Here is a 17,470-nt window from a genome sequence, read left to right on the forward strand (position 1 = left end):
GAACTTAGAGCTACTTAAACCTAACTAACCTAAGGACATAACTCAAGTCCATGCATGAGGCAGGATTCGAACATGCGACCGTAGCGCCTATGGTGTGCTGTATCCTTAACTTCTTGGGGATTTCTTTAGTCTGGATCTACCTCAGCTATGTCATTCACAGACCTAAGACAGTTTTTCCTCCATTTATTCTGCTACCGGCACCACATCCTTTACAGTCGGTTGTTGCATGGTCTGTGTAGATGATGAATACATATGGGAACCATCTGAATTCTTGTCTAGTGTCTTTAAAAATTTGAGCTTCTTTTTCTGTATGTATTACCTCTGCTGTCGTTTTTTATTTTTTGTAGAATTTAATTTTGGTTGTGTCTATAGGAGTTCCACCATTTTCCGAACGTACATTACATTTTTTTTCGCTTGGCAGTGTAGAATTCTTACCCTTACCTGAGATGGACGAAAGCTTTGAAACTTTTTCTGTTGACCCTAAAGGTTTCTTCATTTAGACTACGAGTGCAGAGAATTGCTTTTCTTGTGTCTCTGCCTCCTCGGTAGTGAAACTGTCTACAAGTAAATTGGCTTCAGTGTAATTCTTAATACGTCTATGTACTATTCTTGATAATTTTTTCGACGGTTCACTTACTACACACAAAGTCCTGTAATTTTCCCATGTATCTATTTTGTTGTTTGGAATCGTTATCATGATACTTTTCTTAAAATACTCTTGGATAGTACGTGTTTTACATATACCAATGAGTAAGACAAACATCAGATGCTTTGTTTCTGGACATAACGCTGTGAGCAGTTTACCTGAGATCTCATCAGTACCGCTAATCTGTTACTTCAGATAAAAATTTTTGTTTTGTAACACCGCTTCTCAATTGCTTTTTTCTGCTTTTCGTTCTTTTTTCACTTAACTGTTGTACCTTGTAATATAGGTCTTCAGTATATTGCTTTCATCTCTTATGTACATCAAAAATTGTTGTAAGAAATCCTTCTCCTGGCAAGGTTAACTGATTTGTTGTTTCCGTTTCCAAATGCGTCTTTAAGTGTAATAACACAGTAAGGAGAAAACGGCACAACTTCAGCTTCTCTAAGACTCAAAAGTAAGTGAAGGAGCGTACAATTTATATACATTACTGGCCATTAAAATTGCTACACCAAGAAGAAATGCAGATGATAAACATGTATCCGTTGGACAAATATATTATACTAGAACTGACATGTGATTGCATTTTAACGCAGTTTGCGTGCATAGATCCCGAGAAATCAGTACCCAGAACAACCACATCTGGCCGTAATAACGGCCTTGATAGGCTTGGGCATTGAGTCGAACAGAGATGGGATGGCGTGTACACCTACAGCTGCCAATGCAGTTTCAACACGATACGACAGTCCATCAAGAGTAGTGACTGGCGTATTGTGACGAGCCAGTTGTTCGGCCACTACTGACCTGACGTATTCAATTGGGGAGAGATCTGGAGAATGTGTTGGGCAGGGCAGCAGTCGAACATTTTCTGTATTTAGAAAGGCAGGTACAGGACCTGCAACATGCGGTCACGCATTATCCTTCTGAAATGTAGGGTTTCGCAGGAATCGAATGAAGGGTAGAGCCACGGTCGTAACACATCTGAAATGTAACGTCCACCGTTAAAAGTGCCGTCAATGCGAACAAGAGGTGACCGAGACGTGTAACCAATGGCACCCCATACCATCACGCCTGGTGATACGCCAGTATGGAGATGACGAATACCGGCTTCGAATGTGCGTTCCCCAGGATGTCGCCAAACACGGATGCGACCATCATGATGATGTTAACAGAACCAGGATTCATCCGAAAGAATGACGTTTTGTCATTTGTGCACCCAAGTTCGTCGTTCAGTACACCAATCCAGGCTCCTGTCTGCGATGCAGCGTCAAAGGTAACCTCAGCCATGGTCTCAGAGCTGATAGTCCATGCTGCTACAAACGTCGTCGAAATATTCGTGCAGATGGTTGTTATCCTGCAAACGTCCCTATCTGTTGACTCTGGGATCGAGACGTGTCTGCACGATCTGTTACAGCCATGCGGATAGGATGCCTGTCATCTCGACTGCTAGTGATATGAGGTCGTTGTTATCCAGAACGGCGTTCCGTATTACCCTCCTGAACCCACCGATTTCATATACTGCTAACAGTCATCGCATCTCGACCAACGCGAGCAACAACGTCGCGATACGATAAACCGCAATCGCGATAGGCTACAATCCGACCTTTACCAAAGCCGGAACCGTGATGGTACGCATTTCTCTTCCTTACACGACGCACCACAACAACGTTTCACCAGGCAACGCCGGAAAATTGCTCTTGGTGTTTGAGAAATCTTTTATGTCAGCACGTTGTAAGTGTTGCCACCGGCGCCAACCTTGGTGAATGCTCTGAAAACTAATGATTTGCATATCACAGTATCTTCTTCCTGTCGGTTAAATTTCGTCTCTGTAGCACGTCATCTTTGTGGTGAAGCAATTTTAATGGCCAGTAGTGTAATTTAATGAACAGCATTCTGCATTGGTCAATAAGATTTTAAAGCAATATTACAACAAATCATTCAAATTCCCATTCAAAAGTCTACAACGATATGAGTGATACTAGCATAAATAAAGGTGCGTGTATGGGATAATAATCGCGCCTGCCGACTACAGTTAAGAGCATGACCAATGAAAGCTAAAAGTCAGGGGTCTTATTATAGTCGTACAAGCAGTTTCAGTCCACAGGATATTTCAATGACTATATTGCAACAGCAAATGTCCCTTCTACACATTACATACCAGTTTCAGGGACTGACATACATTAGCAAAACTGCTCTATTAGAAGATTACACAACAGCTTTATGTGATTCACTGTGAAATACTTTGTATACCTTCGTTCCACAGCTTACAGAACATTTAATACCAGTTCAGTTAGACGATATTTATCTGTTCGGTACGGAATTTACGGTCTGACACGCCTAGCAGTGTTGCGGCGTTCGGTTTGATAAACGATCTGAGGTAATCCCTCAGGTGATGCACTACTCGTGTCCTCCAGTCTAACACGTCTCCCATGGTGCACGAGTGACATAGATGAGACGTGGGGCCACTTAATGGACAGGTGGTATTACGCAGAATTGTTCTCCGGCACCATACGAGGCATGGGATTATAGAAGGGACGTAATAACGCATGTCAACGAGGCAATTTTTTGTGCTGTGGTTTATTAATAAGAATGAGACTGAACTATACTTCAAAAATTAATCTACTATATTATAAATATTGCACCACTGTGTGACGGAATGGAACTTTGAGTTGTCTATTGTAAAAACAAATTTCGATTTTTTACTGTTGAGGCTCGAGTTACTTTTACGTCACTGTAATAATCCTTTCCTATATAGTAACAGTGTTTGAATCCTTGATTTGCCTACTCTACTATAATGAATTATCTGAGGTCATGATTTTTGTTTCTACTGTGATAGACAATAGACACGTTGCTGTGATATACTTAAATATATAGCACTTCTTGTTTAAAAGTGTGTGAGTGTGTGAGTGTATGTGTGTGTGTGTGTGTGTGTGTGTGTGTGTGTGTGTGTGTGTCTGTGTGTGTGTGTGTGAAGTATCAATACTTCTGAGTAGTAGTGATGTGGAAGCCCTGATATTACAGTGATCTGCAAAATGAGATTTATAATGGCCATCAGAAGATTGTAACAGTAGTTGTCTCAAAATAGTAACTCACAAGCAGTCACACAGTACACACATGCATATAATTAATACAAAGAATATAATAAAAACAATGTATTTTTGTATGGAAGACTAATCAGGTATGAACAGTTGTATGGCTGCAACAGATATAATTGATTTGTATTAGTCATTGCTTGCTGCGATCTCCAGTGCATTGACACTGTTTCCCGAAGTACATTGGATGCAATAGTTAAGGATATAAATAAGGAACATTCAATAGACTTCACTTCTGGCACAATAAACAAATACGATTCCGTCATTAAGTGTTACCATATGTAGCAGCTTGCTGTCAGGCATCAGCCATACTTACTGCCTTACCTTGTTGAATTGCTGAAAAAGGTAACTGTCATGCAAATAGAGTGTGTCAAATGCTGTCATGTCTTTCCTGCCTTGTTGCATGACGAGTAATTTAATAATCAGAAGAAGCTACACTTCTGCCGCTATTCGCTTAATTTTATGTCAGTAAGGTGGTAGCACCCTATTTGCAATACATGTAAAGAAAGCATAAATAAAATAAGTGATATTTGCAGAAATGATTTTGCAATTTGTGTTTAAATATAAATATGTTGTTCCTCAATACCATAAACGCCATTTACAAACTCAAGCATGGTATCTTACGAAGAACCCCTTGAGTGCGAGGTCGCAAGTTGAATTGCTAGGATGCCACATCTGAAAGTATAGCGTCAACAGTTACGACACCAAATATATTTCCAGAATGAAATTTTCACTCTGCAGCGGAGAGTGCGCTGATATGAAACTTCCTGGCATATTAAAACTGTGTGCCGGGCCGAGACTCGAACTCGGGACCTTTGCCTTTCGAGGGCAAGTTCTCTACCAACTGAGATACCCAAGCACGACTCACACCCCGTCCTCACTGCTTTACTTCTCACAATACCTCGTCTCCTACCTTCCAAACTTCGCAGAAGCTCTCCTGCATACAGCTGGTTGAGCACTTGCCCGCGAAAGGCCAAGGTCCCGAGTTCGAGTCTCAGCCCAGTACACAGTTTTAATATGCCAGGAAGCTTCAGCAAATATATTAGCTGCTAATGAAACAACATATGCATCAGGTGGGGGGCACAGAAAATGAGTGGTCGGGAGGTATATGTTGCACTTCAAAAGGTGGACACAGTCGACATTCAAGAAATTTTCCAGGCAAAACATTAGCTTGCATCATGAATACTGAATGAAAAATGGCGACCCTTAGTGATCACAAATGACCGCACCATCATCATCGAAAGCGAACACCTTGGGAATTAAAAACTGTAGCGGACGTTCACCTGGATATCCATTCTTAAAGAGTAGGTATAGAAACATATTGGTGTAGCGGGCTGACGAGCACTGATGGAATGTGCAACTGAATTAACTTTGACCAGCTCATACCTTAGTTGCAGTTCTCTTGCGCGCATTTTCCCAGTCTTGTTTGCTGTAACGTAAATATACCCTACTGTCTTTGCGATATCACGAACACGATAAAGAATCGTAGGGAGCAAAGCATCTCCTACTCCTCGTAGTACAATATATTGGTTTCCAACCAGTTTAACATCCAGATTAGCAGCCAGTATAATTGTATACGAATTCGTTAAGGCATTGATGTTACTTCATCGTGATACCACTCCACTGGCACCTCTTATTTTCAGGGTTCCTCTTATAGGCAAATCGCGATTGGTCGGAGCCGAACAGTGACTCCTTACTGATAGATGGGATAAATTTGTTTACCTCATTTACAAATTTTCGTGCCGACGCTTTGTTTGAAATTTCGTCATCTTACCTCTTCCAGTTCTATAGCACTGTCTGAAGTTATGCAACCATCTACTGCTTCACTTGTAATCGCAGTAATGTATGTGGCACTCGGTTTGATGCGCATAACATGGTAGGTCAGTATAGTGCACATCCTGTAAATTGTATGGAGCATCCTTGAAACGTGCAAACGCCAATTTTTGTAACAAGTGCGCCTTGTCCTCCGATGAGTATTCCTAGTTTTTCTTATGCACTACATGATCATATTGCTGCAAGCTTACCCGAAATCTCTTTGTGATCCTTTCACGATACTGCCGATGATCTTCCTTGTACTTTTAGTACTCGCCCCTCAGACAACCACTGCCCTTTACTACGTTACGCAGTACACTGAATTTATGGCTTCTTATCCGGCAAGGACGATGAACCACATTTCATTATCACCTCCTCTCGCTGAGCACGTGTCGTCATCACTGTACTTTCACCTACATTGCCTACACAGTCGAGAATATACGACACCACAATTCCACTGACACACGTAGCAGAAATGTTAATACAGGGGTGCCACGCTTAAATCCGACAAATTTCTATTTGATTTTCTCGCCATATCATAGTTCTGCCGGTGGTCGCAATTCGCGTTCTCGAAACCAAAGTAATCTAATAATCAGTCAGAACCTCAACAAAGCCGAGATATTAAGGACAAGAGCGGAGTACAAACAGAGAGTTGCGATTATCTACAGACTTCGCACTGGGCGTTCGCCCACGGAAATAGTTCGATTCTTCGGGTACCCGAGATCATCGGTTTACGCAATACGGGCCAAACATAATGCTTCGGTGAAGTATGGGCATCACGTCCTAGGTGTTGCGTCCAGTGAGGGTTATAACATGCGGCCGCATTTCTTTGAAAACTGAGCAACATTCACAGAAGAAGTTTTTCCGCAAGTTTTCACGTTTGTCGTGAAACCGTGGATGGTAGCTGTGGCCACGGGGAGACAATACGTCTTGTTTTGGTCCAAGGAGTTCTGATCCCAGAAAATAGCCTGGATTTGAACCCCCTGGACCACTGTTTTTTGGGGCGTAATCGAAAGAGGTATCAGTAAGAACAGGCACACTACGGTCGTATCTCTACACACCGCTAACGAAGCAGTATTCGCGAATATGGACAGCGCTGTTTTGAAGAGTGCACGCGATCGCTTCAGTACAAGACTGGAGCTGGTCATTGCTGCTAAAGGATGTTACATCGAGTGACGTTACTCTTGAAAGATACCAATAAAAGGATTTTCATTTTCAATTTGTTTTAATAAATTTTCTTTTGAAGAAGTTTCATTTCCCCGGATTTAAGCGCTGCACCCAGAATTTCATCTGTCCTTCTTTCTCACTCTGTGACATTATTTGGGCTCCTACCTGACAAAATGTAAGTTTCGGCAACTATTGTTGTAGATATAATGCTATGTTTGCTATGTTTATCGTTGCCAATGCTCTGATTTGTGTCAGTACCAGAAGCACTGCGGCTCACCTTTAGGTTACTCGTCCACTGAGCAGTCCAACTACTGTACGTTCCGTAGCCTCACGCTGAGCTCACCATTGAATGCCCGCAGTTCCTCGCCCTGTTGGAATCTTCAGCCGATATTGTGGCTGCGTGGTACAGATTATGTCGGGTGTCCAATGCCAGAAACATCATTGCCTTTTGCGCCCCCGCATTGCACCTGTACCTTGTTAGTCACTTTTTACACAGGCAAGCTCACATAGTCGGAAAAATAATCTGATTTGAGCAAGAAGACACAATACCCGTATGTCTTGAATCTTCATTATGAACAAAATTTAACACACGATAATATTAACTGATGCTCGCTTGCAGTCATCAGTCTCCAACCATTTAATAATTAGCCCTCTCTCTGATCCAACGCTTCTGAAATCAAGTACGTGGAATTATACCGGAGCGGGAAGTGACATGAAAGCATACCCTAACTCACTAAGACTACCGCATGGAATTGGCTTTCCGCTAATCTTGCGCATCGTGCAAATTACGTGAAACTCAGGCTCTTCAACAGGCAAAAGCAATTTCATCGGAACTGCATGTTCGTTCTGATGCATGTCTCATTCCTAATACATCGTTACACAACTATCACTAGAACCCGAACAAGACTGCAGCGGATGGCTGACTTCCTTTCAAACGAATAACCACATGAGACTCTCTACTGTCACACATTCGGATACTGTGGCTAAGCAAAGAGGCAGCTGTGCTGGTATCGTTTATATCAAAGATATGGTTGTAAGGTAAACATAACATACCTTGTCAGGATGGTGACAAAATGAGACAACAGCAGAACCTTTAATCAGCTCCCCTTTTTCGAAGTAGGAACGTTTTGAACGTGCAGTGGACGAGATTACAAGGGGACATTCCAAAGTTGATCATAGAATCCAACTGTTGTAGTAATCAGTAAAAAAAATTCTTACAATGGAAGATTAAATGCTAAGTTCGACAAGCAGTCATTCAAAACTCAAGGTACATCATGGGTGTCTTCTGGCTTGCCATGTACAATTGTGTTAACAGTCCAAAAATAGTGCTTATTTGCCATTCACATAAATAACTTGTAGTCTGTGCCACCATGAATAAGTTGGGGGGGTGCGGGGGCGTGCATATTACAACAGGGTGCCTTCCAATCAGCAGTAGTGTATTCGCTTTCGACCATGTACCGTCGCTGTCGGAACATGAATGTGCCGCACACTCTGTGGGCCATGAACAGGTCATCAACGCTCCTCCTTTTCCTACGGTTCTCTAGCAGAAAATTACGGGAATGGAAAAGTGCTGCTGGGTTGTGGTGAATATCTGTCGGCGGGTTCAGATTGTTTGGCACAATTACTGTCAGCAGGAATGCGATCAATCTGTTGGGGTCGTGTTCTATTAGCTGCTGCTCGCGGCGTTGGAAACAGTCTTGTCCAATATTTGGTCTTTGACACCAAGTAGGTGGTAACTAAATGGAGCTTTTGCAGGGCATCTAAGGATCACTAGGAGTGTAGGCGGATGTTGTTAGAGAGGCGTTTGTAGTTCAGAGCGATTGTGGAACTTGTGTTCTGACTGCACAGCACCCTCAAACATTTCATTTCATACATCCGTCCGGTTCTCCAGGTAACTCTTGACCAATATTCATGATTTCCAATTTTCGCCTTTTCACCAGTCGCTTTCCAACTTCTCTCAATCATGGCTAGTGCTATGGTAAGCTCATCATGCAAGCGTACCAAAAGGACGACATCACCCGCTTACACCACGTATACAAGTCGATCTCCTTGCATTATGACGCCTCGTAATATTATGCATGAACAGATTCACAATCGTGAGTGCAAACGGGCCGATTGAGAAGGGACTCCTCTATCTGAGGGAACACTGTATCTATATTGATCCGTTCAATAAAACCATTGACTGCGACCCGTGAAGAAGCAAGATTATGATCGTGAGGAACCATAATGGTATATTCATCACAACTATAGTTGCATGCAGAAAGTCATATCCGACTACGTCGAGGGTTTCTCTAATTCGACCGCGAGAATGGCATCATGGATTCTCCACGTTGCCAAGTGAATGGCTTGGTTGTCATCGATTTTTGTCTGATATCTCCACATCAACACGGTAAAAGCCGGTTTTAACAGAAGTGCCAAAAGTGTCGCCAAAATTCCATAGTCACTGTTGAGAAGTGAACCGCGTCAGTAAATTAAGCGGCATAGTGGTCCAGCCGGAGGACATGTTAGTCAGTTTCGATGTGGCATCGCTATTTACTATGGTTCCTCTCAATGAGGTGTTGCAACAGCTGAATAGAATTTTTCCTCCCGACATTGCAGAACTATTTAAATATTGCCTTACGACCACATATTTCAAATGGAACGATGAGTTCTACGAACAGACTGATGGCGTGGCAATGGGGAGCCCCTTAAGCCCGGTTATAGCTAACTTTTTCATGGAAAAATTCGAGGCGCAGGCTCTAGAAACTGCCGACAAAAAACCGAATATCTGGTTCCGCTACGTAGATGATACGTTTGTGTTGTGGAGGCATGGCAGAGAGGAACTAGGCCGTTTTCACAAACATCTAAACGGTATTAATCCGAAGATTCAGTTTACCATGGAGGAGGAGGCAGAAGGGAGACTAAATTTTCTGGATGTGCTAGTTTACAAGAAACAGGATGGTAGCTTAGGACATACAGTTTACCGGAAACCCACGCACACGGATCGTTATCTACACCGGGATTCGAACCACCACCCACAACAAAAGCGAGGCATAATAAAAACGTTGGCGGATAGAGCGAGGAACATCTGTGAACCTGGGCTACTGGATACGGAACTGGAACACCTCACTGATGCATTACTCAGGAATGGTTACTCGGCTGCTGAGATAAAAAGAGCGTTAAGACCGCCGCGTGAAAATCATAGCAATGCACAAGCGCTTGCAAAATCGAAAGTTTTCCTGCCTTTCATTAAGGACGTCACTGACCGCATAGGGAAAATATTGAAAAAACGGAATATCGCGGTGATTTACAAACCTACCCGGAAGATACAAGAACACCTGAGATTGGCTAAGGATGCTCGTAAACCGCTGGAAAAAGCAGGAATTTACAGGATCCCGTGTAGTTGTGGGGAGGTATATGTGGGTACCACAAAAAGAACGGTCAAAAAACGACTAGAAGAGCACAAGGGCAATTGTAGAAAGGGAGAGATTGATAGATCAGCTGTTGCGGAACACGCTTTGCAGTCAGGAGACCACCACATTTATTTTGATAGAACTCAAGTACTGGCAGCCACAAGCGGATATCATGAAAGGCTTTACAGAGAGGCTATAGAGATTATGAAACACCCCAGGAATTTTAATAGGAAGGAGGAGGGCGTGAAATTGAATGACATCTGGATGCCGGTGCTGAAGAAGATGTGTACCAGTCTTCCGCCATGGGATGATAGCAACAGCGGACGGCGGCAACCGACAACGGCCAATTGCGCTCGCGTATTCAAAACATGTGACGTCACGCCTATGCGCGGGAGCACGCGAAAACAAAAATTTGCTGCAGTCAGTAGTGAGACAGTGTGTGTTTCGGAAGTTAACACAAGCCACGAACCCCCTTGAAGATGTCCTCCGCAGATGGGGACAAAACGTCGGGTTACAATGCGAAATCCATCAGACCACGGCATAATAGCCCGGAAAAGAATTTTATTAATCACGTCTGAATAAAGTTTCCACATTCCCTTGCGTGACAAGATGACTGACGTGCCGGAGCACATATAGGCCATGTTGTGAGGAAAGAACTCTGAAGGTAGGTACGAAGCTCGTGTGACATATTTAACTAGACCAGGCGGCACTCTGCTGCAGCCGTGAAGTACGTCGGCTCCAGCGCGGCCCCATATAAACAGATCTACGTAACCCAACGAGGTCATGTCAGGCACAGCGGTGGATACCTCTGGCCACGTTTTTTAACTAGGCATCTGATCACATGATGACGGTGCGCAACAGATGTTACCTCCGAGAACAACACAACTGTATCTGCCCGTGAAGAAGGGCATTAATCACGCCTATACGAATCGGAAAGGCCATGTCTTTTGCTGGAGCCATGTATTGCATATGCTGACGATATGGACATTGATGACTGCAAGCGCTGTTCCTCTCGCGGAAGGTAAACACCCTACATCAGTAATTTTAATATCCTCTCAGGTCAGGGCTGCAGAGCCCAGTTCTTTCCCAGTACCCCAATGGATATGAGCGTTATGATGTCGGCATCCGCCTTCCGTAACATGTCACTTACAAGCTGTAATTTACTTCGACTGCTGATTTTTGGTAAGTTATCGGATTGGTAAGCATCGCACATGGGCTGCTGGAGTTGAATGCTGACCCCATTTGAGGAAACAAAAATTTATTTTCACCACGTTCATTGCAACACAGCACTAGTAACAACACGAAGATTAAATAGCATTTGCAAAATGAGGGTATCTATAGCAATTATTCATTTGTACTAAATCTATAACAATAAGTAAAAAAATTTAAACAAAAGCAGCCTTATGGCCCCAACTTTGAATTAATAGAAAAAATACTTTGCGCAAATGTAAGTAAGATAAATTCACATCTGAACTCACTAGTGGTGACGATAAGTCAATTATCAGGCCTTGTGAATATGAAAAATAAGAATTTGTAAAAGCTATTAGGTTTCAAAAACACTCAAATAGCAAGATCTCGTTAATACGTGAATTACATATTATGGAAAACCTTCGGCAATATGATGTTATAATAGCATGAAAGATCTAGACAGCAAACAGCACATTCTCGACGTTTGGAGTTCACATCAGCCGTGCGTCTGAATTCCGTGCTCGAAAGCTGAAGTGACAACAGGCAGGAGGGCCAACGCACACCAATAACATCTTCTAGAACACACAAACCCAGTATTAATTCACAGTTCACTTCCACTGGCTCTCCGCACCTCGTTCCTCCTCAGTCTCATGGAACTTCCGATTCAAAGCATTGGCAGTTTTTTGTTTGATTCTGTCCCCCTCTTATATTCCAAACATCAAACTGAAAGGCCGATATCCTAACCGTCCATTGGGCTATCCGCCCAGTTTTCCGGGGGTCGAGGCCAAAACCAAATTAGCGCGTTGTTATCAGTTTCAAGGATGAATTTGCAATGCTCAAGAAAAAATTTGAATCTTTCTAAGGCAAACCAGACGGATAATGCCTCTAGCCCATACACTGAATACTTAGCTTCAGTTGCTGACACTGCACGTGACCCGTGAGCTGTTCTGGCAACAGATTCGACCACACCCCCACACTGGATGCGTCCGTTTGGACTACGAAGGTATACCTAACACCAGTTCTGTGCTTAACGCCTGTTTCAACCCTTGCTGCTATTCTCTCCAGATAACTTTTTTGCCGTTCCTACCTGATTAAGGGGTGCCGCCAACTAAGAGAAACTGGAAATAAATTTACGAAAAAAAGTTTTCCATTCTGATAAATCAGGCACTGAATGACGGCTTTAGTACAGCTTTGGTCCATCTCGACTCCCCTTTGAGAGCCAATGTGCCCCAAGAAGGAAATTTTCTCAAGGGCTAGGTTCGCATTAGTAGGTTTTACGGTGAGTCCTGCTCCCTTGAGAGGGAGTAAACTTCCCTAAGATAAGAATTTGTAGCATATTGCAGCCCCGTCAACAACTGTGGTACACTAATATATTGAAAAATGCGCCTCAGCTGCGAAAATTTTCTGGTCTTTACCCAGGTTTCGGCTAGAATAATCTAACCTTATCCAGAATCACAAAATGACTATTACATGCCAGAGTAAGGCACAGTCCACATTAAAAATTAAAACCTATAGTGCTGTGGTAACACTTCGACGTAAAACTATTGAAGCGAAGTCCAGTCCTGGCATGACTTCACCAGGCGGTCGGTTGGGAGCGGCATCTACGTGCCATGTATCGTCGCCAGAGTGCAGCATGGTCGCATGATGTGAAAATGGTAACCCCACAGCAGCGCGCGCAATCAGTAGTGTGGTTTGCAGAAACTAAATCGCCAGTTACTGTGCAAATAAATTATCGTCGAGTGTATTAATGTGATCCATGTGATATTAAAACAATTAAGGAATGACATAGGAAGTTTCTGACAACAGGAAGTGTTCTGAAACATTCTGGCGGTGCACTACGGAGTTCGAGAAGAGAGAGTGGAGGACATCAGACAATCGTTTCTCAGAATCCCACGTAAGTCAAACCGTCAAGCATGTAGCTAACTTGATGTACCTCGATCAACTTTGCATCTTGTAATTCACCAGCGGCTTTGTAAATGTGCTTACAAAGTGCAAATTCTGTAACATCTGACGCTGAACGACAAACCACGCCGACAACAATTTGCTGCAGATCTGCTGCAGCGTATTGATATGGATGCCATCACTCTGGAAAGATGTTTACTCTCAGATGAGGCAAACTTTCATCTATCAGGAAGGGTTAATAGGCATAACGTTCGGATTTAGGGTTCACAAAATCGGTACATTGTCATTGAACATGTTCGTGGTAGCCCTAAACTAAACGTCTGATGCGGATTAACGCACAACAGGAGTGTTGGACCATTCTTCTTTGCGGAACAGACAGTCGATGGGCGAGTGTATCTGGACCTGTTGGAGCAGTTTGTGTACAGTCAGGTACAAGACTTGCAACTAACATCATTTTTCAACAATATGGAGCTCCGACGCAATGTTGAACGGTGTTTGCAAGTTCCTGAATGTGAAATTTCCCAATCGTTGGACCATACCCGGAGGACCCATTGCCTGTCCACCACCCTACATTACGCCACTTAATTTATTCATGTGGATATTCATGAAGGATAGCGTGTATGCCACTAAAGTGGACGATATTCCTACGTTGGAACATCGTATCACTAATGCGACTGCAACAATAACAGAGGAAATGTTACGAAGAACTTGGTAAGAAATTGAAAAGAGACTCGATATTCTTCGTGCTTCAAATGGTTCGCACGTAGATGTGTATTGATAAATGAATAAATTATTTGAGATGCTCTACAATGTGGTGCATTTTTCACTGTCGTATCTACTTTGTTTTTTCCCTGTGTCTTTGTAATCAGGCAGGTTTGAGTGGGACGTCCTGTATATGACAACATCCTTGTATTTTAACTCAGGCGTTTTCTCTCCATGCATATCGACAACCGACATCTCAGTCTTAACACACTAATGTTAGTAAGAGTGTATGATGGGTTGCATCCAGCCATCATGTCAGCTTTCTCTCTGTGAACTTTATTATACTGCACAGATAGCTCCACTTACATCAGGCAAACTGCACTCTAGTACCAATTCGCTGAACGTCCTCTATTTCAAGTACCTCATCAGTGTCACTAGGGGTTATTAGGCCTATATTCACAAGTTTAGTTCCACCTGCAGTCATATTGTACATACCTGTGAGTAGCAGTATTCTGCGGACACTTAACTGATACTCACGTGTCGTCTTCGGCTGCTGCAGCCGTACTGTGGTATATTCGAATGATAAGAGGACTGATAGGTCGGGAAGATGAACTGTGGAAAGTGATTGCTGCTACTTCTGCAATACTTCCCACAATAATAACTCATGGAAAACCGGTAAGTCCTCATCCAGCATCGTATCATGGTCCCTAGGGATAGCAGAACCGATGCTTATGAAATACACACACACACACACACACACACACACACACACACACACACACACACACACACACACACACACACACACACACACACACAAACACACACAATAATAATAATAATAGCAATTACAGATGCATGTAATACTCATAGTGATCTTGTTACGCTGCCTGACCAATCACTGCTGTTACCAGCAGTACAGACAACAAATGAAGATGCACATGCAATCGAATTACAAACCTTAAAATTCAAGTTGTTCACTATTCTGCCGTGAGACACTGGAAAGTGTTCATTACCACCAACTCATTGGCTGCCAACTGTAATGAAGAAGCTGGACTCGACCTCTTTGTAGTGGCTACGATAGGCCGTGGTATGCTCTAGAGAAGATTCAATAGCTGTTCTCGTCCTTGGAATGTAGCCAAGTTAGTTCGTAACGTCCTGACTTGCTAGAGTGTGTAGCTTGATCATGATGACTCGCTTAGTAGCCAGCCCTCACTGAAGATAATACTAGCATGATGTCCATGTGCTTGTATACGTTGGAGCTGTCCCTCAGCGGCTGCTCCAGTAGGTGTAAATAGGAAGCTTGGCAACCTTGACAGCGGCGTATCCCACTCTCCATATTCGAACTGTGGCATACATCTCTGAAAATTTTCTACGTTGGTTGGTTGATTTAGGGGGGGAGGGGGGGGGGGGAGGAGAGAGGCTGGTAGGTCGTCGGTCCCATCGGATTAGGGAAGGATGGGGGGAACGAAATTGGCTAAACTCTTTGAAAAGAACCATCCTGGCATTTGTCTGAAGCGATGTAGGGAAATCACGGAAAACCGAAATCAGGATGGCCGGCCACGGGTATGAACCGTCGTCCTCCCGAATGTGAGACCAGTGCGCTAACCACTGCGCCACCCTGCTCTGACGCTTCAATCCCGCGTCCGGCCATCCTGATTTAGATTTTCCGTAATTTCCCTAAATTGCATCAGTTAAATGCCGGAATGATTCCTTTGAAAGGGCACGGCCGACTTCCAATCCTTTCCTAATCTGATAAGACCCATGACCCCGCTGTTTGCGCTCCTCCCCCCAAACAACCCCAACCTTGCTCTGTTTTGCCTTGTTGACTATACTGTTGTTGACCTCCTTTGCTTCCCACAATACCCGTTTCCCCTTTTTCATATTCAATGGCACTAAGTATATTAGACAGCATTCTGCAAAATGTGTGAGATTAAATATATTTGTAAGAAACAAGCCCCATGACGGTAAAATATCTCATTCTCACATGTTCTTTCTCTTTGCAAATCGAATAATAACCCATATTTCCTACTGCCTCTACCCAAGGGGCCATTTTCCAGGATGCCTTCTGGGTGCATCCAAGAAAGCCTTTTTACACTGTTTGAGGTTTTGAGACGTATATCATAGAGGTCTCATCAATCCCATTCTTACGTCAAAACACCTGTAACAGCTTCCAATGCCATTCAGCATATGAAGAGAATTTTGATATGTCTGTCTAAATACTTTCAACCCTTCGTCACAATTAGGCTTGCAATACCTAAGCTCTCCTGGAACTAAACAAGGAGAGCTGTAATTTATTTATTTTCTGTGAATGGTATAGCAATATCTTCCTCACATTCATTGTAAGGAAACATGAATTCTTCTTAATGGCATCAAGGAGTCAACAGAGGTGGTCTCAAATGCGATAAAAATCATGCCAAAGCAGTTATTTACTGGAATACAAACACTTTATCTAAAATGTCATCTTAAATCTTCTATTAATAATTGTCTGTTCGTAGCATAAATGACAAATACCTTACTTCTGCAACTTCTTCATCATCCTTCTTGGGCTATAGACCAATATCAGTACACCACGATAGTATGGTTCAGAGATCTGAAATATCTTATTTCCATCTTCACAGAATATCTCTAAATCTTCTAAATTAGATACAGCATTAAAACAAATATTTGTTTCGAGCATCATACTCAGGCCACGGTATACCTGTGGAATCAGTCCCCTGAATAGAAAATTTCCTGTAGCTGCTCCCTATATTTGATTTTCAATATCTTAAGTTATACAACCAATATGTAAACGAATCCTATGCACATACATATTTACCGAAAACATAATAACTGTGTTATACATGTTTTTAAAGAAAACCAATCGTTTTTAATATCATACATAGAGAGCCTACGAAAATTAACTTCATACATATCAAACACATCATGTCCACAATCAGATACAACAGGAAACTGTGTTATCTATTAGCCATAGGTCAACAACAGTGCGCTAGTGTAGATAACCTTTTACATTTTCAGATAAGTTTCCAGCAGACTCTGTTTCTTGTCATCTTCGTTGTGTGATGAAGACGTGATATCCACAATGGATATACCCAAAGGCAAGCTGTTTACATGCCATACTAATCGAAACTCAGCGCCGGAGGGTAGTATAAATTTTGCATAAAGTGATATTATTTGAGGAATTCGACTGGAATCGATCCTTCGCATACAAACAAAGACTTATCTGACAGTTTGCAAGTACCAAATGAATCAGTTCAATAAGGCCTCAGCACCAAAACACATCCCATTAGATACAAATATGACAGGTCCAGGATGCTTCATTGTAATGCCCGGTTTGTGTTTTTCACATTAACGGTATCTGGCCTTCTATCAAAAATAAGATTCGAATTATGGGAATACTATTCCATCAATTCCAGTCTAAGTCCTCAAATAATATTACTTTATGCAACATTGATAGTACCCTCCCAGCTTAGTTTCGATTAGTATGGCATGTAAAAAGCTTGCCTTTGGGTATCCAGCTTCTCAGTTAAGAAAGACGTGGCAACACTAGTGTCTCTCTATACATACTGCGG

At 42.7% G+C, this 17,470-nt stretch overlaps 1 non-coding gene across 1 annotated transcript; it reads right to left on the reverse strand.

The window, feature by feature from the left end:
* Nucleotides 1–4,520: 4,520 nt before the first annotated feature.
* On the reverse strand, nt 4,521–4,595 carry Trnas-cga (transfer RNA serine (anticodon CGA)). Its single transcript has one exon. It is a non-coding gene; the product is annotated as a tRNA-Ser (tRNA).
* Nucleotides 4,596–17,470: the final 12,875 nt, after the last annotated feature.

This window comes from Schistocerca gregaria, chromosome 2, assembly GCF_023897955.1.
Source record: "Schistocerca gregaria isolate iqSchGreg1 chromosome 2, iqSchGreg1.2, whole genome shotgun sequence".
In the NCBI taxonomy this organism is placed as follows: Eukaryota; Metazoa; Arthropoda; class Insecta; order Orthoptera; family Acrididae; genus Schistocerca; species Schistocerca gregaria.